The sequence below is a fragment of the Phlebotomus papatasi genome, chromosome 2 (genome assembly GCF_024763615.1).
Source record: "Phlebotomus papatasi isolate M1 chromosome 2, Ppap_2.1, whole genome shotgun sequence".
In the NCBI taxonomy this organism is placed as follows: Eukaryota; Metazoa; Arthropoda; class Insecta; order Diptera; family Psychodidae; genus Phlebotomus; species Phlebotomus papatasi.
In genome coordinates, this window is record NC_077223.1 from 23,751,908 (window position 1) to 23,778,956 (window position 27,049).

At 34.6% G+C, this 27,049-nt stretch overlaps 1 protein-coding gene across 2 annotated transcripts in view; it reads left to right on the top strand.

The window, feature by feature from the left end:
• Window positions 1-6,342: 6,342 nt before the first annotated feature.
• LOC129803166 (protein jim lovell) overlaps window positions 6,343-27,049 on the top strand; it is a 70,465-nt gene continuing 49,758 nt past the window's right edge. The window contains exon 1 of one of the 2 annotated variants that reach the window (XM_055849533.1): window positions 6,343-6,722. The gene's annotated coding sequence lies outside the window, so the exon portion shown is untranslated. The remainder of the gene's footprint in view (window positions 6,723-27,049) is intronic. The other variant, XM_055849534.1, reaches the window with a different exon arrangement.

A 27,049-nucleotide genomic window follows, 5' to 3' on the forward strand; every position in this document is an offset into this window, starting at 1 on the left:
TTGGTCAGGATTGAAGTCCTGGGTATGGACCTACTTGAATGCCTTCAATAGCTACAAGAATTTTTAAATTTATTTAATAAATTACTATAATTTTCTAAAATAAATTTAAAAGTACTACTTGTAGCCACTGAAGAAGGTCCATATCTAGGACCAAAAGCTTTGAGCAGGATTGAAGAACTTTTTTTTTCTTTGTGAGGTGACTTGAATTCCAACACAGTCCCCTCTCTGTACCATGTGATATGCAGTACGATTTATACATAGTGTCGACCTCTAAAAATTTTAAACACCGTTAAAAAAAATAAAATTCATGAGCTAAAAGAATGTTAGAACCCCTAACATCCCGATGGATTATATGCTTGGAATGGAGATGATTGAGAGCCTTGGCCACTTCTCGCAGGATGTAGGCAATCTGCTCTTTCGTAAGACGCCTGCCTACAGTATCCAATCGACGCACAAGCTCATTAACTGCCCCACCTTCGCACAATTCCAGAATAAACCAAATCTGATCAGATTCACCAAGGATTTTCTTCTTGTAGACTCCATAGAAGTAAGTAAGAATCTGAGACAATTTTTAATGAATTATAAAATAGCCAATATAATTAATTGCTAATCAATTTTGTCTGTGCTTAGAAATTTTCCTCTGGATCACAAAAAAATTTAATGGCAGGATCAGGCAATTTTCACATGAAGGATTTTGGGAGAATTATTAACAAGAACTTGTGCTTTATTTTTCTAATTAATAATAATAATAATAATGATAATAATAATGTTGGCACAACATTCCACGAAGGAACTAGGCCTTCCCACAATGGGATTTCTAAACATGCATTACTATTTTTTCTTGTACGGGATGAGGTTGTCAGTCCCATATGCCTGTGGAATCAAGTGCAGTGAAACTCACTGAATGCAATCCGAACACATTCAACGACAGAAAAATTCGTGGCTTGATTCCTGGTGACCTAAAGAAGATTTGAACCCAGCACGCTTGCATCATAGAGCGAGTACTCTACCACTTGACCTATTGAGTGAGTTCCCATTTTTCTAATAAGTAGTTTTGGCTACTTTACCATGATTTTCATTGTAAATTTTACATACACATGTAATCGTGTATACTGATACACATTTGCGTAATTTGTACACATTTTTTTCTGAAGGCTGTGTAATTTTACACGAAATATGTTACAAAATGTACACAACTGTGTAATCATTCGCAGTCGATTACACAGTTTACCATTACATGAAATTTAAATTACACATTTTCAGATTACGCGTTTTGCTGAAGTACAGTGAGTGTCAATAGTTTGTTGCCTAATGGATGTTTGAGAAATCAAGTGAAAAAAATGATAGAAAAAAATACTTTTCCAATTTTTTCTTTTTGCAGATGAGTTCCTTGTAATCCGTAGATATTATTTATAATTTTCAAAAAAAATAATTAATTTTATTTCATATCAAAAATAATTCTTTTCCAAAAGTTGGTCATTTTTGAAAAATCAAAAGTTTGTTGCCTCATTAAAAAAACTAATTCAAAATGGTGAAAACGTGCAACCAACTTTATGTAAACCGGTTACATTTTGAGCTTATGTCATTTGATAGGCAAATGGTGGATTTGTACATTTTTAAGGCTGTCAATGGTAAATATATAGGTGTAAAAGTGATGATAAATAACAAGAAATAATCAGTTTTTTGATAATTCATAATTTAGGTTATAATGGCAAATTACAAAAAGTTGAAAGGTGGGATATTGTCCAGAGATACTGCTGGAAGGAATCGGCGTCGCTTAATTGCCAAATTTTATGGAAATTCATGAAAAGTTATACATAAAATGGTCAAATATTATAGTTATGAGGCACGAGTACATCTGAAAAACGCTACTGGTAGACCCAGGGTTTCGACTCAGAAAGTCGATAACCGCATTCTAGGTATCTCTGATAGTAACCCCATGATGTTTGCTTCAAAAATTCAAAGTCGGCTGGTTACAGAAGGCATACAGGCTTCAAATGCTTCGAAAATCAAACTCAAAATGAAAGAAAATATAAGAATAGGTACTTGGCTCGCAAGATTCCATTGGTAAGCAAAACCAAACTGCGTAAGAGGTTGTATTTTTACGTTTTTAGCATGCTCCAAGTGAATTTACAACCTTTTAACCAGATTGGTTTTGTTTACCAATGGAAACCTGCAAACCAAGTAATTATTCTTACCACTTTCATTAAATTGCGGTTGGTTTTGAAGCCTGTATGCCTTCTGTAACCAGCCGACTCTGAATTTTTGAAGCAAACATCATGGGGTTACTATCAGAGATACCTAGAATGCGGTTATCGACTTTCTGAGTCGAAACCCTGGGTCTACCAGTAGCGTTTTTCAGATGTACTCGTGCCTCATAACTATAATATTTGACCATTTTATGTATAACTTTTCATGAATTTTCATAAAATTTGGCAATTAAGCGACGCCGATTCCTTCCAGCAGTATCTCTGGACAATATCCCACCTTTCAACTTTTTGTAATTTGCCATTATAACCTAAATTATGAATTATCAAAAAACTGATTATTTCTTGTTATTTATCATCACTTTTACACCTATATATTTACCATTGACAGCCTTAAAAATGTACAAATCCACCATTTGCCTATCAAATGACATAAGCTCAAAATATAACCGGTTTACATAAAGTTGGTTGCACGTTTTCACCATTTTGAATTAGTTTTTTTAATGAGGCAACAAACTTTTGATTTTTCAAAAATGACCAACTTTTGGAAAAGAATTATTTTTGATATGAAATAAAATTAATTATTTTTTTTGAAAACTATAAATAATATCTACGGATTACAAGAAACTCATCTGCAAAAAGAAAAAATTGGAAAAGTATTTTTTTCTATCATTTTTTTCACTTGATTTCTCAAACATCCATTAGGCAACAAACTATTGACACTCACTGTACATATTTGAGTAACTTTACAAGAATAATCGAAGTAAAAAAGCAAATAAACGATTATCCTTGTAATCTTTTTTTTACTGTGTAGCTTCTATTATTTTCTAAAGATAGATATGAAAAAAATTATGATGCATGAAATTTTTTACTTTATCCTGACAGAATAATGTATCATTAACAATTAGTTAATGCAACAATATTTTGATTTCATACAGACTCTTTATGTTTTCATCAAATTTCCTTAATAAAAATCAAAATTAAAATATCATGCAGTGTAATTTGAAGCTTTTCGTCGCTTTTGTCCGTTGCATCGATCGTTATCGTATTCGCATTTATTTCGTTTCAACATTTGATGAAAGTCGCATGTTTGTATCGTCGGTCGTTTACATAAAAAAACGCATACAAAACAAGTGCTGATACAAAAAAAGACATACAAAACCTATTGGCACTTTAACCCTTTTAAGGATGAGAGCGACAAAAATTGGTATCAGAAAAAAATAATTTTTATGACTTTTTGTGCAAAACATAACTCGAGATAAGGCCGGAGAAAAAATTTCATTTTTGGGTCACCGATGACCCAATCGTTTTTAAAGGTTAAATCCTTTAAGGACGATTGGATCACCTGTGTCCCATAAAGAAAATGATTTATTCTGACTACTTAAACTTAGTTTTTCCTTATACTTTTAGGTAATTGAAAAGTAGAAGGCTGAAGAAATCTAGGATATTTTTTGCAAGCCTCCAGCTATTTGCTATATAGTAAATTTTAAGCTCAAAAATTATGAATTTTTAAATTCTCATAATGAAAATTTATTTTAATTATTTTTTATACTTCCAATTTTCTTTAAGCAAAACCGTTTTGGGAAAAGAAACTGCAATGCTCAAACATAATATTTTGCATTAGAGTAAAAAATATCATTCATTAGTATTGTCAGAAAAATTATTTAAATTTTTAGGCTATTTTTGTCTCTATCACTCATAGATTTAAAAAAGGGACAGATAATCCTAACCGGCTTATGTAGGTGAGATTCTTAACGTGAGCTAACTCGGAGTGCATGCAAATTCGATTTGGAGCTGAAGTTGGGAGACGCCATTCAGTTATCTTGAATCAAATTCGTGAAATTATACAAATTTTGTATTTAAACCAAAATATCAAGGATTTGGATGAACTGGCACAAAAGTGATATATGGGTGAAATGTAGACCAGAATGTACTCTATAATTTTCCTATAGAACATGATCTCATCGATTACTCAGAAGCCAAGATAAGCGAGGTTTTTTGTTTCTTAACTCGTTTTTTCATCCAGAGTGCCCCAAGTAGTCATTTGTTGAACTTCAACTATATCAAAGAATTGTTGTATTTTGCGGGACTTTCCATTTAAACCCCTATTTTAAGTGTCTTGGTGGAGTAGAGGCAGTCAAATTGGCATCTGAGTGATTTCAAAGCGTTATTATTGGAAAAATCAATTTTTTCACACTTAAACGGCAAAATTGGAGTGATAGCGTAGTCTGACCGGAAAATGATGTATGGACGAAATGTAGAGACAAATGTGTTCTACAATTGTGTCGAAGTAATCATCAAAATCGGTTCAGTGACAGTCGAGATAATTGAGGTTATGTGATATTGAAATTGGTTTTTCGACTGTGGCGCCCCTGGTGTTGGTCCCACGAAGTTCAAATATTCTAGAAAGTTGTAGCATTTGGTGAGATCTTTCGTTTAAGCCCTCATTCATCAAAATCGGTCACATAGAACCGGAGATATGATTTTTTGAATTCCGTGAACTTTGACCCCTCATATCTCCGGTTCTATTGAAACCACAGCGCACATACGCACCATTTTGGAAACGTCCTAGACTGGACTACAACATACTAAAATTTCATTAACTTGCACAATGCCGTTTTTGAGAAAAGTGACTTTGAATTTCGATGAATTTTGACGCTATCACAGCGCCACCTGTGGTGACTTTTCGAACTTCCATCTGAAAGTGCTCATCGAGACGAAACCAAAAAGGTAAAATTTAGGTCGCTATGTTAGTTAGAACCGGAGATAGAGGCCGGTCAATGTTCGAACTTTGACCCCTTATAGCTCGGGTCAGGGGTTTTAGATCGACTTAAGGTTTTTTTGTTTGATAGGTATAATCAACGGCTACAACATACTAAAATTTCAGCCCGATGCACAATGGAATTTTTGAGTTATTTAACTTATAAGATTTAAAAATTTTCTTTTTAATAATAGCGCCCCTAGCGGTGGTTTTATGAACTTGCGATGTTAGAAGGGGAAGTGGCATTTCACGAGAGCTTTCCAAAAAGCCCTCACTTTTTAAATTCTGACAATTAGAACCGGAGTTATGGCCATTTTAAGAAATTTTTTTTGGACCCTTATAGCTCGGGTCAGGGGGGTCGGGGGACCTTAAGTTTGGTATTGATGGAAAGCTCTAAGGCCCAGCTATAACATACTAAAATTTGAGCCCGCTCGATGCCATAGGAGCGGAGCTATTGAGAAAACAAAAAAAGGGGGGTCTTCAAAATGGCGGAAGGAGGGGTGGGGGGTGGGGGGTCAATGCACCAAGTTGCAATTTTCACCCGATATATAACCTTTGCCGAAAACCGCAAGTCGATATCTTTTTTAGTTTAGGAGCTATTAAGCTCCAAAGAGCGGCCGGCCAGCCGGCCGGCCGGCCGGGAACGTAAATTAGCCACATATATATTCGTGATCAGGAAGTGCTGAAACACGTTTTGGCCAAGTTTGAGCTCGATCGGACGACATGAAATTTTGTTAGGATTATAGTAGGTGAGATTGTTAAGAATCTCACCTAATACACCGAATTAGGCTCTGTTGGATTTTATAATGTCAGATGTAAGACTTTTTACTGATTTTGTTCATCAGTTTCATTTTTATTGCTGATTTTCGATCCGCAAAAACTGTCTCGTCGTTAAAGGGTTAAGGACTTGTGGCATGCCTCATGATCTTTGGCACGTTTGTCACTCTTTTTATACACGCATTTATGAAATAAACGGTGTAATTAGTCATCTCACTCACTCTGATCGGTAACATTGAAAACATTTTTACAAACAAAATTATTGTACGTTGGGCATAATATTTACGTAATTTTTTCTATTTTAAAAGCCTGTTTGACAAGCTTATTGGAAGTGTTTTTTTTGGAAACTCAATTTTCATGATTTGTTGATATGGTTGAAATTCGTTTTTCAAATATAAAAAATAATACTTAGATATTGTTCGCGCACAACTACTTAAAAATCGTTTCAATTTAAAACATAAGCGAGAAATAATTTGGCTATTCTTTCATATCAACCAATATCAATCAATAGCTGCCACAATTTAATGTTCCCCCCAATTCCCTATTGTAATACTCATTAACGGATGATTATCAACAGCTGATCAAGTTTATAAGAGAGTACATTGACCCAGTTCTTCCTCTTTTTCATATCAATTGCCTTTTATCACTTTACCTAGTGACTTTTTTCAGTGATCTTTAGCATCTAAAAATTATTTTTCAAAGTTAATTTAAATTGTAATATATCTGACATAGTTTATAAGTTAAAAAATTGTTGAACTAAAGTAAAAGGATCGTAAGTGTTGTTAAACAGTGATGAAGTGGGAAAAGATGGATTAATAGACTTGAAAGAAGTCCTCAGCCGCTTGTACAGTTCTTTGTCCCAGGAGGCAACATTTTGTTCGCGATCATAGTTGTTGGAGAGAGCAAGTGAAAATTTTGCTCCAACGTGCCCAGGTGGAACCATAGGCTTATATTAATCACAACTTATGCTATTCTAGGTAATTATTCTGAATTCCCGTCCAGATAGGGGGGGGAAGGTGCTGCTACATTGACATACGATTTTTTCGCATATTTCTAAAGAAAGCTGGGCCTTGCCATAATTTAATTTAGATCCAGAATTGCTTTGTCTGTAATCATTTTCAATTATTCTTTCATTGAAATATTGAAAATCAAAAATAATAAGCAATAGGGTAACGAGTGATATTTCTGGACAAGGTGCTTTTCGGGACATAATATGGGTATTTTGGAACACATCAAAAATGCTATAAATATTTGTTTTCTAATTATTTTTAAGTTCTATATGAAATATTAAGCTCTTTACGTATCAGATAAACATGAAACTTCTGAAATTTTATTTAATTTAAAGCGTGAAACACGCGTGAATTGTGAGTGTCACGTTCCACTTTTTACAAGACCTTCGGTGTGGTCAATTTTGCAGATGCCAACACAAGCAGTGCTTAGTTTTTTTTCGATTTAAGTCACGTTACAAGTGCAATTTAAACAAAATTTTTATGACGTGAAGTTTAGACCTTCTACTTAAAGGTAAATAATCAAGCTCGGTGAAATTTATTTGCATAATAGCGACTTTTGACTGTCCCGAAATACCCAACTGTCCCGAAATATACTACTCTTACTTCTTTACATATTTTGCTATTTTGTATAAAAAAAAAATGATGCATTTTTTAACATTTTTCGATCAGAATCTTATTCTGGGTAGCAGAATGAACATAAATATTATATTTGTATCAACAAAGAAAAAAATAATTTGAGAAGTCGTTAAGCTGTTTGAAACTTGAAGGTGCTAAAAAGTGTTCCGAAATACCACACGTTACCCTAAAGCGATTGTCCCTAATGGATTAAAAGTATCACATCACGTTAACATTATTGTCAGAAGGGAACTTTTATGAAAGACTTTTATGAATATATTTTATAAAAGTTTTGGCGCAATCTTTTTCCCATCTTAGAACTTATCAAACTAATATTTTCCAAACTTAATAAATTTTGAAAAAGACTGACCAGCGGATCATGATTTCTTCAAAGTTTAGAAATCGGAAAAAAGTTATGATTTTATTTTTGACCAATTCGAGTAAAAATGATTTAAAAAAAAACATCAAAGCTCTGACTATTCGCAGATCTATTCAAATTAAAATATCTTGTTATTTTTATGCATCAAACATGTAGGGGAATTCTGTAACAGTATGACAATGTCATATGACAAATTTTAAAATTTTTATATGGAAAATTCGGAAAAATTCATTGAAAATCAGATTCATATTAGTTACTAAAAGCTTCATATAGCTCCTTGTAATGACCATTCGATACTCATTGGCATTTAATGTTGTCCTATCACTCAATTTTTCACGAAAATTTGTCATATGACATCGTCATATCCTTACAGAATTGCCCTACTGGTGGATATTAAATGCCATTTCATAAATTCTCTTCCAATCAAGATAAAATTTGTAAATTAAAAATGTTGTTAGCGAGAGAGGAGTGAAGATAATCAATAAAAACTAATACGTTGTCATTAAGATACAATTGGAATTTTGAAGACATCTTGACATAGCCAGTGGGTAGTTTTTAGGAAAAAAATGATGCCATTGTCCTATTCTTCACATTGTTTTCCTGGATGTTACTCTAGGAAATATTTTTCGAATTTTTGAATTGACAGAAATTCAATTTAAATATCGTTTAGATGTATCGTCTTAACACCTTTGAATAAGGAGCCGACGGTAATTAAAATTCTTAATTAAAAATGTATTTGTAGGTAAATGCTTTCATTATGTTCAATAATCAGTCAGCGTTTAGCACTTTTACATCAAAATTAAGAGAAAAAGAAAAAAAATACTACAAAATCTAAAAGAATATTTTTTTAATGTTTTTCTTTATTTCAAATATGTAATAAGGTAAGGGAAGTAAGTATCGGCCAGTTAAGAAAAATACTCAATAATTTGCTTAAAATAAAAGCTCTAAACCAATTTTTGGCATATTAAAATATGTCAATTGGAACTCTAGTATTCCATTTATCTATATCTCTACATTTGATTTCTTAATATTCAGAGAAATTAGTAAAATAATTGGTAAAATTGCAACCATGCACTGCGCATATTGCATCGGCCATATGAAAGCAGATGAGGGAGATATCGGCCGGGAGTGTAGCAGATATCGGCCAAAAAATAAAACCCCTTTAAAAATATTACAAATTTGAATATTTTTCTAATTAATTACGTGGTACTTGAAGAAAAACTGTCTGTCATCCACCCCTTATCAGAACCCAACCATCAGGACCAGTTTTTACCACTTTCCAGGGAGATTTTTAGTGAAGGGTGTCTGCATCTTCTCATTTTTCGCCATATTTTTGATCCAATTCTGGAGTTCGTATTTAAGGACAAGAAATCCAATTTCGGCTTGATTCACGATAATCCACAAGCTTAATTTATTCTTTTTCCTACTTAGTACAAGCATACCAGTGATTTTCCGTTTAATTGTCTTCCGGAAAGTTTATCATTCAGGGTCATTCTGGGCACTCCTTACTTTGCAGACGTTTTCGAGAGGAATCACCTGCCGTCATGGCATCCAGCACATTTTTCAACCCTTTCTCAGCATATTGCACATTCTAAGACATCTTTCAAGATGTTTAACATTGCTAAAATGCAAAATTCACCTGAGGAAATTCTTCTTCACAACAAAAACATAACCTCAACTGCTCGCGAAAATGACATCGAAATGCGATGCAAAATGGCCGGTGAGCTCTGCACTTGGAACAAAACGTACTTACTCTCAGTTAACAAATTAATTCGTATTATGCGTAGCGAGATAATTAAAAAGTTTTCTGATACTAAAAGTGGAATAACTGAGTAATATTTTTTACATTCTGACAGATTCGTAAATCATTTAAATAAGGTATAATTCCTTATTTTGTGTCACTGAAATTCTAGTATAAAATCATAAGAATTTGAGAAATGGCTGAATTTTGATTAACACTTCAATACAGTGATTCAATAAATTAGATGAATAATTATATTTTCTTAAAAATTTGACGAAAAACTTAATTCAGAAGATTACATATGAACAAACGCAATATATTTTGCATTAGATAACTGGTAAAACGTAGTTTGTAAATTTTTAAATATTCATTTTATCTTGGTGGCCGATATCTTCTACAAGCTGGCCGATACAAGATACATGGCCGATATATACTTCCTTTACCTTACTGCATTATATTTTATTACTAATCGTACAAAAGGATATATGTATTATACATATAACTAATTATATAACATTAATTCATTTTAATGATTCTATATTTAAAAAACATTGGTATAGTATGATACAAAAAATTTATCCAAAACTGTTACGTAAGAGAAGAGGACGACGTCGTTAGCAAGATGAGCAAAATAATGAGAAACGAAAGAGTTGAATCATTGCCGGCGGAGAATTTAACGTCTTCCGTCTCTCTAACGAGACTTTCTCATAAAAACAGGCTCCAATTCAGCTTCATTAAATCAAGGAATTCAGTGATAATTACCACAGAATGTTAAAATCAGCAAAAAAGACAAGATAAGAGAATTTCGGTAATCTGCAATCACATGATACTTGTTAAGATATTTCTCGGTATTCATTTCCAAAGAAGAATATGATTTCTGAAAGATTTACAGTGATGCTTTCTAATAATTTGTTTCATAGTTTATTTATTGTAAAGTTATTTACACTGATTACAAGATTCAGGATGATAAATTGTAATATTATTGCAATTTTAATTGTTTTAACAATTTGTATTAACTTTGAGATGTTTCTTTTTGATTTTACAAAGTTTTTAAAGAAATTACTAAAATCTTACTTTATGTTATAAGTGTTTTTCGTGCTATGAAGTATTTCAATTTTTGAAAAAGATTTTTAAGTAGAATAAAAATGTGTGTCGACCGAATACTGGACTAAGCACTTTATTAAAAATATCAATTACAACAATTTGATAAATTTGAAAAGACACGAAAAAGTTTTATTTATTTAAATTTTCTCAGTGCGTAGCAGATGTAGCTGGTAATTTCTTGTATACCCTTTCTATTTTTTATCTTGCATTAAGAGTCTATAAGGATGTAAAAAAGACGATTGAAAGATGGTGCGTCCCAAATGTTGTCTGGTAATACTATGCACCCTTCCAAAAAAGATCCTGAGGATCAATATGCATAGGAATTCTTTTCTTATTTTTAGCGTTTGTCGATTCAACCCATCAAAGAGAAGGTAAAGCAATTAAATGAAGTAACATGATGAGACGGTGCTAGTAAAGAAGAAATTCGATTTTTTGCATTTGAATATTTTCAATTAAAAGGGTGAATTGAATTATGGAGAGAAGTCTCCTTTATCTCAAAACATTATGGGAAAGAAGCAATCAAACACCTTGATTGTAACGTTATTCTTAAGGAAATAATGAAATGCATTGAAAATTACGTGTCAGCAGTTTGAGGAAAGAACTGAATCCTTAACAAAGATCAAATTCAGCCAACAGAAATTAAACGAGTTAATACTATAAAAATGTTAGAAATTAAGGCTCGTAATTCCAATTAATTATTGCATTCCTCTCTACATATACTTAGCATTACATACTGAAAATTTACATGTAATTTATTAAAGAATATATAATTATTTTTTTGCGTTTTATTTCTATTTGTTGAATTTTAAAATAAAAATACCTAAATATAGTGAATTACAAAATACAGTAGATTCTCTCTCAAATGGGCATTTGGAGCGAAATGTCATCCGGTTTGTCGATAGATTTGGGCATCAAAGCCTTTGTAAAGTCCACAAAAAGCACTCAATTATAAAGAATCACGATAAAATAGCAAGAACTACAGCGAATTTGAGCAAATTATAGCTTCATAAGTAAACGTGAAAATTGTCAACAAAATTTTTCGCCCGATTGAAAAAGAGCCGATTGAGCGAGTGTACTGTATGTCTGTACTAGAATATTAAATAAAAAAATCTCAACTAAAATATGAAGTTAGACCATCTAAATATAATAATAATAATGAAATTTAAATTGAAAAAAAAAATCATACCTAAATATTGATGTATATAAATGATAGAGAGAAAACGCATACAAACTATTGATGGTATTTGTTATATTACTCCTTCTGTCCCTAAAAAGTATTAGGGCAAACTGGGGCACCACCAAACACGGGGCAGCACCAAACACTGCGATTTTTTAATCAGATATTCGACTTCTAAGGACTAGATCTATAGGAATTTATAGGCACTATAGGGATGCTTGTCTATTGAAGAAATGGTTGAGATAGTCCAAGTAGGTAAAAAATAAAAATTAGTGTTTTGTGCTACCCCGTGTTTGGTGGTGCCCCAGTTTCCCCTACATTCTTTCATATAAAATGTACTAGCAAACGTACGACTTTTTTCGGGACGGAGGGAGTAGTATTTTTTTTGGATTAAAGAAATCATTTGAAGACTATAAAGGGTATGAATAACCGATATTATTTTTATTAACCGTAAAAATAAGTGGTTCACATACCTGCAAAAATGCACTTGTGATGATTTTCACTCCCACTTCACAATCACAAAGTATAAGAACGTATTATAATAATAAAAAAGGTATTACAATAATAAACTTTTTAATTGAAACACGTTTTGTATAACAATCTAGAATTTTTTGTTCCACATAAGGTAACTGAAGTAGGGATCGTCTGGTTAAGGGGGCAACCTGAATAAGAAGGCCAAAACTTAGCGATCATGTAATTATATGCATAGTCCATATCAGATGAACAACGGACAATCTGAGACTGAATAAAGGATAAATGGGAGTTTAATATTAGATAGCTTTAATTTTCTTAAAAAGACAATAAGAAAATTTAACCTGTAGATTAAGTATGATAAAATGAAAATTTGTGCAATGTAATGATTTTCAAAATTTATTTGATCTCCGGGGAGACGATTCGTCCTGAAAGTCGGACGAATCGAGCTGCATGGTCAATATATAGTCATTTGAGGAGAGATGGAACACTTTTTTATATTCAATATTGCGGATACGTTTTGAATGCGAGACAAAGACGAATCTCACTGGTTTATCATTTGAAGACTCTAAATTTAAGATATCAATATTAGAAATGCCTAGGAAAAATAGGATTTAAAAAAGTTGCATATTGAGGTACTCAAAAAAAGTTCGGGTGAGATGGAACACCCCTAATTTTAGCAAAATATTTATAGTTTATTTTATTAATTTAGAATAGGAGGGAAGTGATTTTAGACATGAACACTATTTCATTGAATTTATTGGAGTTTATTATATTTTTTCAGTATAAATGACTTATTTTATGGAATATGTGGCTCATATACTTCGATGGCAATTTCGCTGAGTGTTTCAAGTCAGTCTTACCAGAAATTTAGGGAAAATAATTTCTAAGATTTACTTGAAAAGATTTTGAAGAAAATTGACCAAAATTCACACTGGGAGTGTTGCCAAAACTATTAAGCTCCATCTCTCCTCAACCCCCAAATACACGTATTCTTATGGCGAAATAAAAATTTTTGCCCAGTTTTCAGACATTCAAAAAATTCAATTTCAATTTTCTCGTACAATTTTAAAGGTAGAAAGCTGTAACTGGGGGGTTTTCATTAGAATGTTGAAGGGCACAAATAGTCCAAATGAGGTGGAGATCGTGCATAGGATGTAGGCAGGAGGCGAAGTGGTCCATCTCTCTCACTGTTCCAACTCTCCTCGAATGACTATATCTCTTACAACGAAAATCGTTTGTCTAAAGTAGTTGTTAACTTACATTTTACGCAATTTATGGTGTTTGCACATCTTTTCGAACTAAGATGAATTCACATGAAGTAAAATTGCATTACATTTTTATTTGTCAAATTTCCTATATAATTTCAAAAGAAATAAATTACGTTCGAAAGACTCAATTGTCAATCAATCGTGCAGTGCGGTTTAATACCCGGCCGGAACAAATGTTATACAATATTAGATAAATATTATATACGAATAGGGAGAGTAGGCCTACTATAGTCGGGATAGTAGGCCGATTGTAGGCCTACCCTCCATATAAAACACTGTGTCGTTTTACTAGTGGAAGAGACTTTTTGGCAGCATTAGTATTGGTGTGACTGCCGTGTACGTGTGAATCATAAATATTAATTTTTTCACCTGATGAGGCAATTTTCTAACAGGAAACGTAATTCTTAAGCTTCCTTGACTATTTCAATACCTATATTCATATAAACCTTTGCAAAAGAAGAATAAATTTGCACATTTATTGCTGACTGTGGAACATATCAAAGACACTGTAGAACGAATGGAATTTATCTCGGACAATTTCAAGGATCGAATATCATATATTTATATATGAAACATATAATACAAATCGAACTCAGATTTTTGTCAGACTAATATCATATAAAAATGTTATAATTCCGATTTTGTTCCGGCCGGGTATTGTTTTTCTATGTGAAAAGGTAGAGAGTTGACAGAAAAATTACGAAAATTCATCCAGAATCTGTTCATCGGTGTTATAAAAGACATATGTATATTGTGTTTGCATCTTATTTTAATTTTCCACACAAAGTGATTACAGTTGTTCAAAATCTTGCGGTGTATCACAAAAAAGAGTAAGACAACCACTATAACCAGCTTTCTATTATTAGGTAATGAACATATAATATTAATTTTTAAAAATAAACAGTTTAGAAATAAAGAATTACAATGTTCCCTATGCTACCAAATGGAAAAGTTCATATGCAAGAATGCATAAACTCTTTTGCCAATAAGACATTGGTTCTTATCTCGCTTTATGGTGCTATTCCATTTAAAAATACAAAAATTAAAAGAGGAAAAATGAAATTTCCCCTTAATATATGAAAATAATGCGTGTAAGACAGAAACAGAATGAACTAAACACCTATTCAATTTTTTAGAATGAAACATTTTCTAATGGAATATCTTCATTAACAATGCTTTTGTATTTTTGAAATGTGAATGAGGCATTAGTAAAAATGTTATGGATTGAACTTGGATTTCTTTTTAACTGTTGATTGAATCTAGTCAAGTTCTTTCTCCTTTAACCCTTTAAGGAAGATTGGAACACCGGTGTCCCATAAAGAAAATAATTTTTCCTGACTACGTAAAGTTATTTTTTTTCTTATGTCTGTACATAATTGTAAAGTATAAGGTTGAATGAATTTAGAATATTTTTTGCAAGTCTCTAGCTATTTGCTATGTAGTAAATATTTAAGCTCAAAAATGGCGAATTTTTAAATTCTCAAATTTATAATTGATTTAATTTATTTTTTATACTTTTCATTTTTTTTTTAAGAAAAACAATTTTGGCAATAAAAACTATAATACACATATGTAATATTTTTCATTAAAGCGAAAAATATTATTCATATTGTCAGAAAAATTACTTAAATTTTTGGACTATTTTTGTCCCTATCGTTCATAGAAGCACAAAATACATCGAATCAGACTCTATTGACTTTCCAAGGTTAGATGTAAGACTTATCAGTTTCATTTTTATTGTTGATTTTCAGTCCGTAAAAAGTGTCTCGTCTTTAAAGGGTTAAATTAAAGTAGAAATTTAACACGTTTGTAAGTTTGAAATACTTGAAAAAATGTAGTTTTTAATCAATTTGTCAATTTGACTAAATTTGTGTTTCGACTTTGACTTCTAAATAAGAAGAGCTCAAGCAATAAAAACTTATTGAAGAAAATTGTATAAAGTAAAAAATTGTAAACAAGTATAACAAAAATACAAATGATCCTATAGAAGCAATACGTTTCCTCTAATGTCTTGCATTTTAAGTTTAAAATATGAAAGACAGCTAATGATTCCGGCTTTTTTTTAGAGAAGACTTGCATATAAAATCAGTCAAATCGAAGACTTTAAATTCCTAATACTAATCCCCAAATTCTGAGATAAATCTTAGAGTCGTTAAACTTTAAATCGATCTTTGAAAGCTGATTCAAATTCTCTGATAAAATATTTTTTTAAAGGTGTCAGTATTTTATCATTTGTCACGTAAATGGAAATGACAAACTTATTTGCATTATCTTTATATTAAAACCGATCATGAAGATTTTTTATATTTTTCAATACAGAAAATTATTGTATGAGTTTGTAATATATGAAGCGTAAGTCAGTGGACTTTAACTTAAAATAGAAAATTTTTATTTTGACGTTAAATATTTAAATTTAAGTTTTAACCTTTTTTCTCAGCCTAGTATCTAGTTTTTTGCTTTTTTTTTTACAAAAAAAGATACTTCTAATTTTTCGTAAAGGATCGATTAGTAACTTGTCAATTAAATATTCTATTGTCGTGGTAATAAAATTTATTATTATTAATAATAATAATGCTGGTAAAACATCCTAGGGTGGATTGTGGAAAGGGAGACACTTAAGAAAAAGTTCAATTTCAAATGCATTTTTAAGCCGAATAAATATATATTTTTTTTCATTTTCTTTGCATCATGAGATTGCTTGTGAAATATTCTAAGAGAATCTTAACAGTTTTTAATAGATATTTCAACCAATTAATTGGAATATTCCATCAAATTAAAAAACAAGAAATTTTGGAAAGATGGACAAAATTTTGGAAAGAGGGACAAAAATTTTTGGGAAGTTGGACACAGTGATATTAATGACAAAATATTATACGAAATATGTAGAAAATCAAATGTTGAGGGTTTTTTGCGTATACTTGCACATTGGGTGGTTATGCTAATCCCTCCTTTATGTCCGGGTAATAGTTGAGGAACGCTAATTACCAAGAACTTCCTGGACGTCCAACCAGAAAGAGGTTCTGTAAATTTCACAGACGCCTCACACTGTCCAGCAGTTATAGCTTTAAAGCGGATGCAACTTCTTAGCAGATTTGGATACCTCATCCGGCCAGGTCCTTTTCCACTTGCTTTGGGAGTTCTGTAGAGGCTTCTCTTTGTCTTTCTCCAGGTGTTTTTGCGAATTTTTACTACCCACTCTATCAGAAAAAGTGGTCTTCGGAATCTTGAAATCCTTGCAGGCTTTTCCAGGAGATTTTCTCCTTATAAGCTGCTAACTGCTGTTGCAACTATTTCTCCGGGTACTTAAGGATCTTTGTCGTCCTTGTTAACATGATTTCACTGCACAAAACTACCAAATTCATTCACAAAATCAACTTGTTCAAGATTTCATTTCTGGTGACTTAAACGAGTTTCCAACCTGAAACACTTGCATGATAGGTTGAATACTTTAAACACTTCATGAATTGAATAACTTAAAATTAATTGATTTAACTAAATTAAAATTTAACCCTTTAATTACGAATGAAACACCGGTGTCCCACAAAGAAAATAATTTGTCCTGACTACCTAAAGTTATTTTTTTCTTATGTCTGTACATAATTGTAAAGTAGAATGTTGAAGGAATCTAGAATATTTTTTGCAAGTATCTAGCTATTTGCTATGTAGTAAATATTTAAGCTCAAAAATGGCGAATTTTTAAATTCTCAAATTCATAATTGATTTTATTTATTTTTATCAGCTTAATAATTTTAGTCATTTGTTTAAGCCTTAAATCCGTTTTTAATCTCAATTTTTTCCACATTCGTATGTTTTATTTGATCAAGAATTTTTTGATCAAATGTAAGTTTTTTTTTAAAGACAAATAGTGTTATTGTATTAAAATTTTCTCAGCCAAAATTCTGAATTTAATTCAGCCACCTTGCTCTTGATCTGCCTTGAGGTCGAGGTCTCCTCACAATGGCTTGCATTAGCTTTTCTGGGGAATCTTTTTCTATTCATGCTTTGAACATGACCATACCATTGAAGTTGTGATCTCTCAACCCGAAGAAGCAAATCCTCGACTCTTATGTCCCTAATAGGCTGATCCTCGAGAGTATTTTAGCTTGAGAAATGTGACAGCAAAGATTTATCTCAAACTGTCGTACACTGAGGACTTGGGATCATCCAATAGAGCTCCCTTGCATAAACTTCCTTTACCTAATATTCTGGTTCTTAAATTCTACACGCTATTTTGGCTCTTAGCTCCTTACGAACGGCCACGTTCCTCACTTGATCTCGACGAGTGATTCCCTTAATCCCCCGGAGGTACCTTATCCCGGCAGCTTCTACTTGCGATCTTATACTTCCGGTCAATTACCCAAATCTCATGACCATTGTGGTGAGAATAGGAATTAAAACATCTTTGAAAACCGATAAATTAGACGAAATAAGCTCGGTCCAAGGGGTAGATAACTGTGCCGCTGACGGTTCACTCGAGTGCCGATCTGTCGATCTCACGCCGGTCTGCCATAAGTAAGTTTACAAGATTAGTGTTTCCAATACACTTAAAATTTGCCACTGGCATTATCAGTAGGAGACTTATAATGTTACATGAGCTTAAACAAACGCTATACTTCATAAGAGCCAACAGACACTTAAATCCGCTGATTTTTCGCTAAAATCGTGCCGATCTGCTGATTTTTGTGAATACACATGGCATGTTCAACATGCCGATCTGGCCAAATTAGTCCGATCTGCCGATTTATTATCATAATAATGCCAATCTATCGATTTTTACCTCCAGATCTGCACAATTTTACCGATCGTTGCTTACAGTTCACTCTGTGAGCTACTTATTCATCCCTTGGCTCGGTCTTCCTCACCATAAGCTTCCTCATTAATATGGAAACTTGACCGTTTCGCGACGATAGTTCGGTGTCCATCCTACCATCCTATTTACGTGAATAAAACTCCGATATACAAAATAAATATTTATTAGGTGAGATTTTTAACAATCTCACCTATTATTTTATTTATTTTAATGTACCGGATCATGTTAACCATTTGGTATATTATTCAATGTAGAAATGTTTGTTTGGTTTACAATGTATAGATAAAAAATGTCCCTTCAGACGTTTTTATCTTTTGTATACCAGGAGGAATTTGAACTCACTACGTGACAGTCGAGCCAGGGGTCTCACCATCCAAAAACCGAATGCTCTTATCAATTATACCATGAAATTCCCTAAAGAAAAACAAAATGTATTTATTATCAAAAATTCTTCTAATGCTAAGAAGCTTGGAAATGTGGATTAAACGTCCAGTTTTAGTCGGATTTAAATATCTCGGCATTCCTGGAAGAGCTATGTGTATTATCGGATAAAGACTCCTCTTGGAGGATCATGGATGTGTCTAAAGCAGCAGTTGGACAAGATATGGATTATCACACCCACTCTCACTTTTCCAAAAGCATTGATACATATTATTTGAGGAGTTACGAAGATGGAAAAAGATAGTGGGTGTATCGTGAGAGTGATTAATAATTAAAATGGTGCTGTAGAAGAGACTCCGTGTGTGCGCGCTTCATCTTGTCAGCTCCGTCTTTGGCATCAACCCTTTAGCAATCTTGGGAAAATTTAACCCTCTCTCTCTTCCCTTTTTTGAATTTTCTTAGATTTTTCAACCAATCGCCACACACAATTCATATCTCATGGCTTTTTTCCATCTTCTTCTTGCTTAAATGAAAAGAGCTGCGTGAATAATTTCACCCCGTGCTTCAATGTGTGTGTGTGTGATTGCCACCCTTCATACCTATATCCTCAGTGAAAATTAGAAATTCATCTCAAACAAAGAAATTGTGAAGGAGATTTTCTTCATTTAAGGGGAGATTATATGTATATATATGTTGCTGGCGAACCCAAAAAAAAAACAGCCAGAGAAAAGTAATGTGAGATAGGGCACACACACATGCGGAGTTTTAGGAGCATTCTTAATTTCTAACATCCAGTTCAACTCATCTCATTTCCCAGCATCTCCTGCACACTCATTTATATTCTTTTTTTCTGGTGCTTCTTCGCTCTTAAATTTTTTTTTCTTCATCCCATGTATAAAAAGTGTGGCACCAAGGAGTATAAAAAAGAAACCATGGAAACGCTTCTGGGATATCGACATGGGGACGCGCGTTAATGTAACCAATTTCTTTTCTAATTACATCCCTGCGCGCAAAAATAATATATGATAAAATTGTGTGGAGTTCTTCTCTTGCTCAGGCGTCCTTTTTTCGCCTTTTCTTCATCAACCCCACCCTTTAAGACCCCCTTCTCTCCTCTCCCCCTCAGTTGGTATGCAAATTCAGCTCGGGAAAGCATATATGGGATGGGTGGATGGGGGGGACTTTGCCCAGAAATGAGTGGGTGGCCTGTGAGAGTTAAATTATCATCGGGAATAGAAAGAGTGAACAACTTGTTTTTTGCCCCTCTCCGCAACTTCACATCAACATCCCACACAGCCACCTCCTATCCCCAACTCCCCCTTTCGTCCTCCCCCCAAAAAAGGGAAAAAGTTTTAAAATAATGCTGTATACGTTCATCTCTACATAGATATAGGTATTTAAAAATGTTCGCGTGTGCTCTTTCTCATTTCTTTGGCCGGCGCCGCGCCGATTTTCCACATCTTCGGCGTCTTTTTCTTCTATACCCTCCAAAGTCGCTTCGGTTGCCGAACATGCAAAGGCATTGCCCATTGCGTCTTCTCTAATTTATCCATCCCCTCGAGCCGCCCTTTCACATCTTATTGAGATGTGTGCTCATTACGCAATCTTCCTCCACTGAGACGATCCCTTGAATACGCTCCCATTTATCCAATACCACAATTGACACTTTCAAGGGTTCCAACTCTAAAGCACAATAGTGGCTTAGTGTCCCTAGTTTGTAAAAGTAGCCACAACGGACAGGTCATTCAAACTACCCTTCGATGGACATGCGCTCTAAATAGGGGTGATTTCCATCACTGGTCAGCACTATACAATGTCAACCCCTCTTGATTGCAGTAATAAACAGATTATTTTATAAAAGTACACATTGTTATTCATCACTTTATTATTTGTTTGCAATGGTCACTGGCTATTGTGATAAAGTGACCATCAACAGGGTTATTTACATGGTACGTGCCGGAAACAAGAACCCCTTTTACTGACATGAGATCATATCAAACAAAGGACCTACAAATCAAATCAATTGAATTTAACTTAACAATGAAAATTTTATTTAAACGATTACAGAATTTCAATTATTTTATTAAATTAATATGATAATGTGTTAGTAAAAAATCTAAATTTCTTAACAAAGGGCAAAAATCATTAAATAAATTTAAATACATAGGGAACTGTACCAAATTTAGTCCAGCTTACAATTTCGGCCACTTCCTGAGTTTCTCCAAATTTAAATCTCTCGTCCTTAAAGGGTTAACCCAGTTCTCGATGATCTCAAAATTCAAAATAGCAACCAAGTTTATTGGTTTTTCAAAATTTAATGGATCGCTTGCCCATATTGTCCAATCTTAAGTGATAATTTCCCAAAAAATCTTGATGGAAACGAAATTAGAGAAGATAAGTCATATGGCTAAGCCTTATACGGGCTTCAGACCTAAGGCTTAGCCATCTGGCTTAACTCCTCTAATTCCTTATCAGGCATGATTTTTTAGGGAATTGTTATTTAGGATATTAAGGGCAAAAGTTCCATTAGATTTAGAAAAATCAATAAAGTTGCTTGTAATTTAGATTTTTGAGACCTTTGGGAATTGGGCTAAACCTCCAGTATGAAGCCGACATTAGGTCTGAAGCCCCTATAAATCAGGCTTTGCACATACTCTGGCTTCAAACACTTCATATTTTTTCCATATTCCTTTAATTAATCTGATCTAATGGCAATATATTTAATTTCATAGCTCGTATTAAGTGACACAAAATATGAAGTGATTTAAGCCAGAGCATGTACGAAGCCCGAAAGATTTTTCCTCACTTTAAATAACAAGGAATAGCAACTTATTTTAAAAATATTGAATTTCAAGTTTAAGATTTTGGTGCTCACATGCTACTATGCCGAAATTTAGTACAGTTCTTCTATTTGAGATCAAAAAGCTTATTTAAATAACAGGATATTCTATGATCACAGATATTGGGAGTATTGTACGTATCGCTCCTTGGAAATTACAAGGGACCAACTCACTTTTTGGCCATTTTGAGGTTTTAATGCACTCAGACAGAGAATTTAATAAAATTTCAGATGATATGAGTCAATAAATTTCGTTATTAGAAAAGTTTTCCAAAATTTTACTCTTTATGATTGCTTGCGCGGTTTTGTTTGAAGTCAAGGGGCACAAAATAGATTTATCGTTCAATTTTTTGTGAAACAAGGGACGAACTCAAGCAAGTTGATCCCGTGTCATTCTAATTTCATGAAAATTTGCGCATCATTTAGAATGACAAAGACCTAACTCATAAAAAAAACATATTTTGAAAGGTGAAAATATGTATGTTTCTATGTTTATAATAATGCTCATATGAATAGAAAAGAATTAAATTGTTTTTATTAACATACTTAATTGAGATAATTATTTATACAAAGTTGAATCTTTCATGCTGTCTCCTGAAAAATGACTCAGATTGAGTTGGCCCCTTGTAATATCCAAGGAGCGGTATGAATAAGTTTTTAGATCTTGTTTTCGCGAAAATCAATGCTTTATTTAAAGCAATGAATAACGGAGACAACGGATGATCTTTAGATTCAATTCAAGATCAACCTAGGTACACGTTTCTTAATACGAATTGAAGTGCTGACCTTTCAACGAATAATCGATCGAAACGAGTTGTAATGAAAAGGAGCAATATGGGGAAAGTGGGGCGTCTTTGAATTGGGGCACCTTCGAAATAGAGCTTTATTAAACCTTTTACTGCTCAAATTCCACAGAAAGATCAGTATATATAATTCCTTGATTTTTCACCCCTAAAGTTTCCACTTTCCACCTTACAGGGGCCTCTTTTCTTAATATATTTTCGCGTTTCAGACGATCTCTGAGAAGTGGTGTCACACTTGAAATCATTCCTAATAACAATGTTTTAAGGTCAAAGGTTAAAAAGGCTTGTATTTTTCAACCATATGGTATCATTTTTGGGCTCGTTGGAAAGGTCTTGAAATTCTTGACAAGCCTAAACCAATTCCAGTTTGTTATGAACCGGATTCATGAATCGGTTCAAATCGGTTTAGAACCGGTAAACAACAAAAGATGTGAAAGTACTTTTAAGGTATATCATCTAAGTCACGAGATCGAGCACTTTGCAAGTGTGGGACGCTTTGCCACCCCTTTATTCTTAGCAGTAATAAAAAAAGAAACAGGTGAGATTGTTGAGCATAATTTAAAAAAAAATCAAGTATATAATATTCTTTTTAATAAATGATATCATCTGTAGAGTTAAAGTAATTTTGTGTAATGCTAAAACTATTATATTTATTTAAATTTGTATATCTTGTGTGCTCAGTAGTTAAATTTTCTAAGTGTTTCAATTCACAGTGTAAATCAATGTTTCAATTTCTCCAACTCTAAATTTATATATTTGAGCATGAACTTTGGCTGAATTGAACCCTAATTAATGCGATATCAATTTATTCTTTGGCTGGAACTTCTCTGAAAAGCTAACACTTTCGCCAGGTATTTTGAAGCACTTTATTTTCATTAACGATAGCCATTAATTTCTTCTCTTTTATTCATTTCATTACTCACTGTATAAAGAGTAGGAACAGAAGCTCTTTTTCAAACCATTTTAAAATAAAGAATAATTCTTCTGAAAATAATTTTATTGGTTTTTTAGTACTTGTTTTTTAAAATTTTTCTTCTTTAACCGTTGTAAAAAGTCTCTAACCGTTGTATCAACAAATTTCAGTAATATTATATTCTACCTACACAGTAAAGAAAAATGTGTAAAATTGCAACACTAATAGTGTGAAATCGGACATTATAATTGTTTAATTGCGAATTGTTTAAAATTTTCCAATATTAATATTGTTACGAATTTGGGATTAACAAATCAAATTCGTGCCTAAAAAATTCGTTATTTAATGAAGCTAACTCATTAAAATAAAGACTCTAAAGGAAGTGTCGTTCGCGATGAGCTGGGGGTGGAGAATCCCCCCTTAAAACCCTGCAAAATCAATTAATTTTAGTTTAAGATGAGATTTTCATCTTAAGCTAGAATTCATGCGAGCAACACTTAAATATGTGACCAAAAGTGTGAAACTGAAATCCATAGAATTGAATTGGACCAGAGTTGGTCAATTCCCTCAGTCTAATGACTGCCTTTTGGACAAGAGAATGTGTTGGCGATCTGTTGCCCCGTTTTCCCCCTCTCTTTAAGAGAGAGTGTGCTGGTGATATTTCGCCCCGTTCTCTCCACAGGAGTGGATAGTGTGAGGCTCTAGGCCCCGTTATCCCCTGTGAGAATGTGTGTGGCAATTTTCTGCCCCGTTCTCACCAGTTAGTGTGGACAGTGTGTTTGGCGGTCTCTCGGTCTCGCCCCGTTCCCCTTACTCAGGAAGAAAAGAGTGTTGGCGATCTCTCGCCCCATCCCCCTCACTCAGAAGAAAAGAGAGTGTGTTGGCGATCTGCCGCCCCGTTCTCCTCGCTCTGGAAGCGCAGAGTGTGATGGCGATCTATCGTTACCGCCCAACCCTGGAGAGAATTAGAAAGCAGTTGGGGGTCGCCGTTACCAGGAAGGAGAACTTGAGGTTCCTGCCATCGTCGGAGGGATGCGACTGATTGGACTGGATACCATCATCGGAGGCAGATGTACAACCCCATTCACACCAGAATTAGAAGATCAATAAATGTTTTAAAAAAAGGAATTAATGCATTTCCTTGGGCCCAGGAGTTCTTAGTTGCCTTCCTTCGGTCGTAAGTCCATCGAGGGTGGTTGCGAAGGGGGGAATGGTTACCCCCCCCCCCCTTAAATCGTAACAATTGGTGTCAGAAGTGGGATGGACAGCGGTCAACCCTGCACCCCAAAAAAAAGAAGCAAGGAAAAAAAAAGCCGCTGAAATCCCTGATACCCTCGACTGGCAACTGAAGTCGATACTAAACTTTCCTGGATGATAGTGCTCAAGCACGACCCTGGATTTCCGAAGCATATGAGAAGTCTGATTTGACATCGGTTGGAGTGCTCCAGGAATTAATCTTGGACGTCTCAGGGAGTCTTGGACGATTCGTAAGGGTTGAACAGGAGTACAATCATCATTTTCAAACGAAATTAGATGAGTTTGGAAAGAGTTCCCAGCATCGCCGTATCGCCAAGGAACACGGCGTGGTAGAAACTGAAGATTCTGGTTCATTTTGTATCATCCCTTCTCTCGCTTAGTTTGTCGAGCCACTGAGAGTTTTTTCTGAAAGCAGCCGGAGCACTTATTTCCACATCACTTCGAAGTATTTCCGCCTAGTCAATGTTGAGATGCTCTCGGGTTTTCAACGTTTTCCCAGCCACCGTGGGAGATCCGAATTGCCCCATGAATCTGTGGGATGGAATGTTGAGCCCGACCCTCCATTATCTAGTAGCGATGTTTCCCGATGTGTGTGTTGCGACGATGCCCGGCCTCACTGAGCATCAGCCGGTGGCAGAATCTCCGGAAAGGCCGATGAGAGCGCTCCGGCGATCGAGGAGCCAGATGACTTGGACTTATCTTTACCAATTCCACGTTGTTTTAACCCCCCACCAGAGGTCTTGTGATTTTTCATTCTTAATGCCGGAAACGGGGAGTGATGGGTACTTCTCCAAAGAATTTAAAAAAAAAAAGTCTTCAACAGATTCGCTGTCCGCGCCGAGAAGTCATTGAAGAAAATTAAATTAATTGAACTAAATCTGCGTTAAGATGATACAGCGGAAACGCACGACTATATTGGAGCCGCCGGGGGATTGTCTTCGGCAATGGGAGGCTACCTACGAGAGGACACGAGACGCTCATACTGATTTCCAGAAGGAATCTCAAGACATTTCTTTTCAATGATTGAATGTTCTCAGAGTTTCGGGAATTGATAGTAGGCCTCTTAGAGACAATTCTTCATTCAGAGAAGTGTGGATGTGGCCTACTAGGGATACGAAAAATAATCAGCTAACCCCTAATTTCCAGGAAAATCTGGTGAGTTTGCTGACATCCCAAAGTCAAAGATCTTTTCCGTAGGACAGCCATTGTTTTCTACAACCGTATTTCCAATTATTGACGGAGAACTGAGGCCAAGTTGCTTCTCCAACGTTCAATTATACTCAGTGGTTTCTGGCCTAATGGTCAGGGAAGTGAGGCCACCAAGAATGGTTGGCCCCTTCAACATTCCAGCTCATATTTCCAAGAGAAGTATGGGAACACTGACCAGTTAGAATGACCTGCAGCACTAATCTCTCTCGGAGTAACCTGAGAATCCCCTTATAGAGGGACAACTTCTGTTTGGAAATGAATAGGAAGCAGCCCCTCTGTGTGATCCAGACAGAGGAAGATGTCGCGGAGTCATTCAGGCGGAGGGATGTTGAAGGATAGGCTAACTGACCAATGGGCAGTGGAGAAAGACAGTATCACCTGGCATCCGGTAATTAGGACGGTGGATCGGGACGATCCACAATAACCGGGGGATAGTGTTACGAATTTGGGATTAACAAATCAAATTCGTGCCTAAAAAATTCGTTATTTAATGAAGCTAACTCATTAAAATAAAGACTCTAAAGGAAGTGTCGTTCGCGATGAGCTGGGGGTGGAGAATCCCCCCTTAAAACCCTGCAAAATCAATTAATTTTAGTTTAAGATGAGATTTTCATCTTAAGCTAGAATTCATGCGAGCAACACTTAAATATGTGACCAAAAGTGTGAAACTGAAATCCATAGAATTGAATTGGACCAGAGTTGGTCAATTCCCTCAGTCTAATGACTGCCTTTTGGACAAGAGAATGTGTTGGCGATCTGTTGCCCCGTTTTCCCCCTCTCTTTAAGAGAGAGTGTGCTGGTGATATTTCGCCCCGTTCTCTCCACAGGAGTGGATAGTGTGAGGCTCTAGGCCCCGTTATCCCCTGTGAGAATGTGTGTGGCAATTTTCTGCCCCGTTCTCACCAGTTAGTGTGGACAGTGTGTTTGGCGGTCTCTCGGTCTCGCCCCGTTCCCCTTACTCAGGAAGAAAAGAGTGTTGGCGATCTCTCGCCCCATCCCCCTCACTCAGAAGAAAAGAGAGTGTGTTGGCGATCTGCCGCCCCGTTCTCCTCGCTCTGGAAGCGCAGAGTGTGATGGCGATCTATCGTTACCGCCCAACCCTGGAGAGAATTAGAAAGCAGTTGGGGGTCGCCGTTACCAGGAAGGAGAACTTGAGGTTCCTGCCATCGTCGGAGGGATGCGACTGATTGGACTGGATACCATCATCGGAGGCAGATGTACAACCCCATTCACACCAGAATTAGAAGATCAATAAATGTTTTAAAAAAAGGAATTAATGCATTTCCTTGGGCCCAGGAGTTCTTAGTTGCCTTCCTTCGGTCGT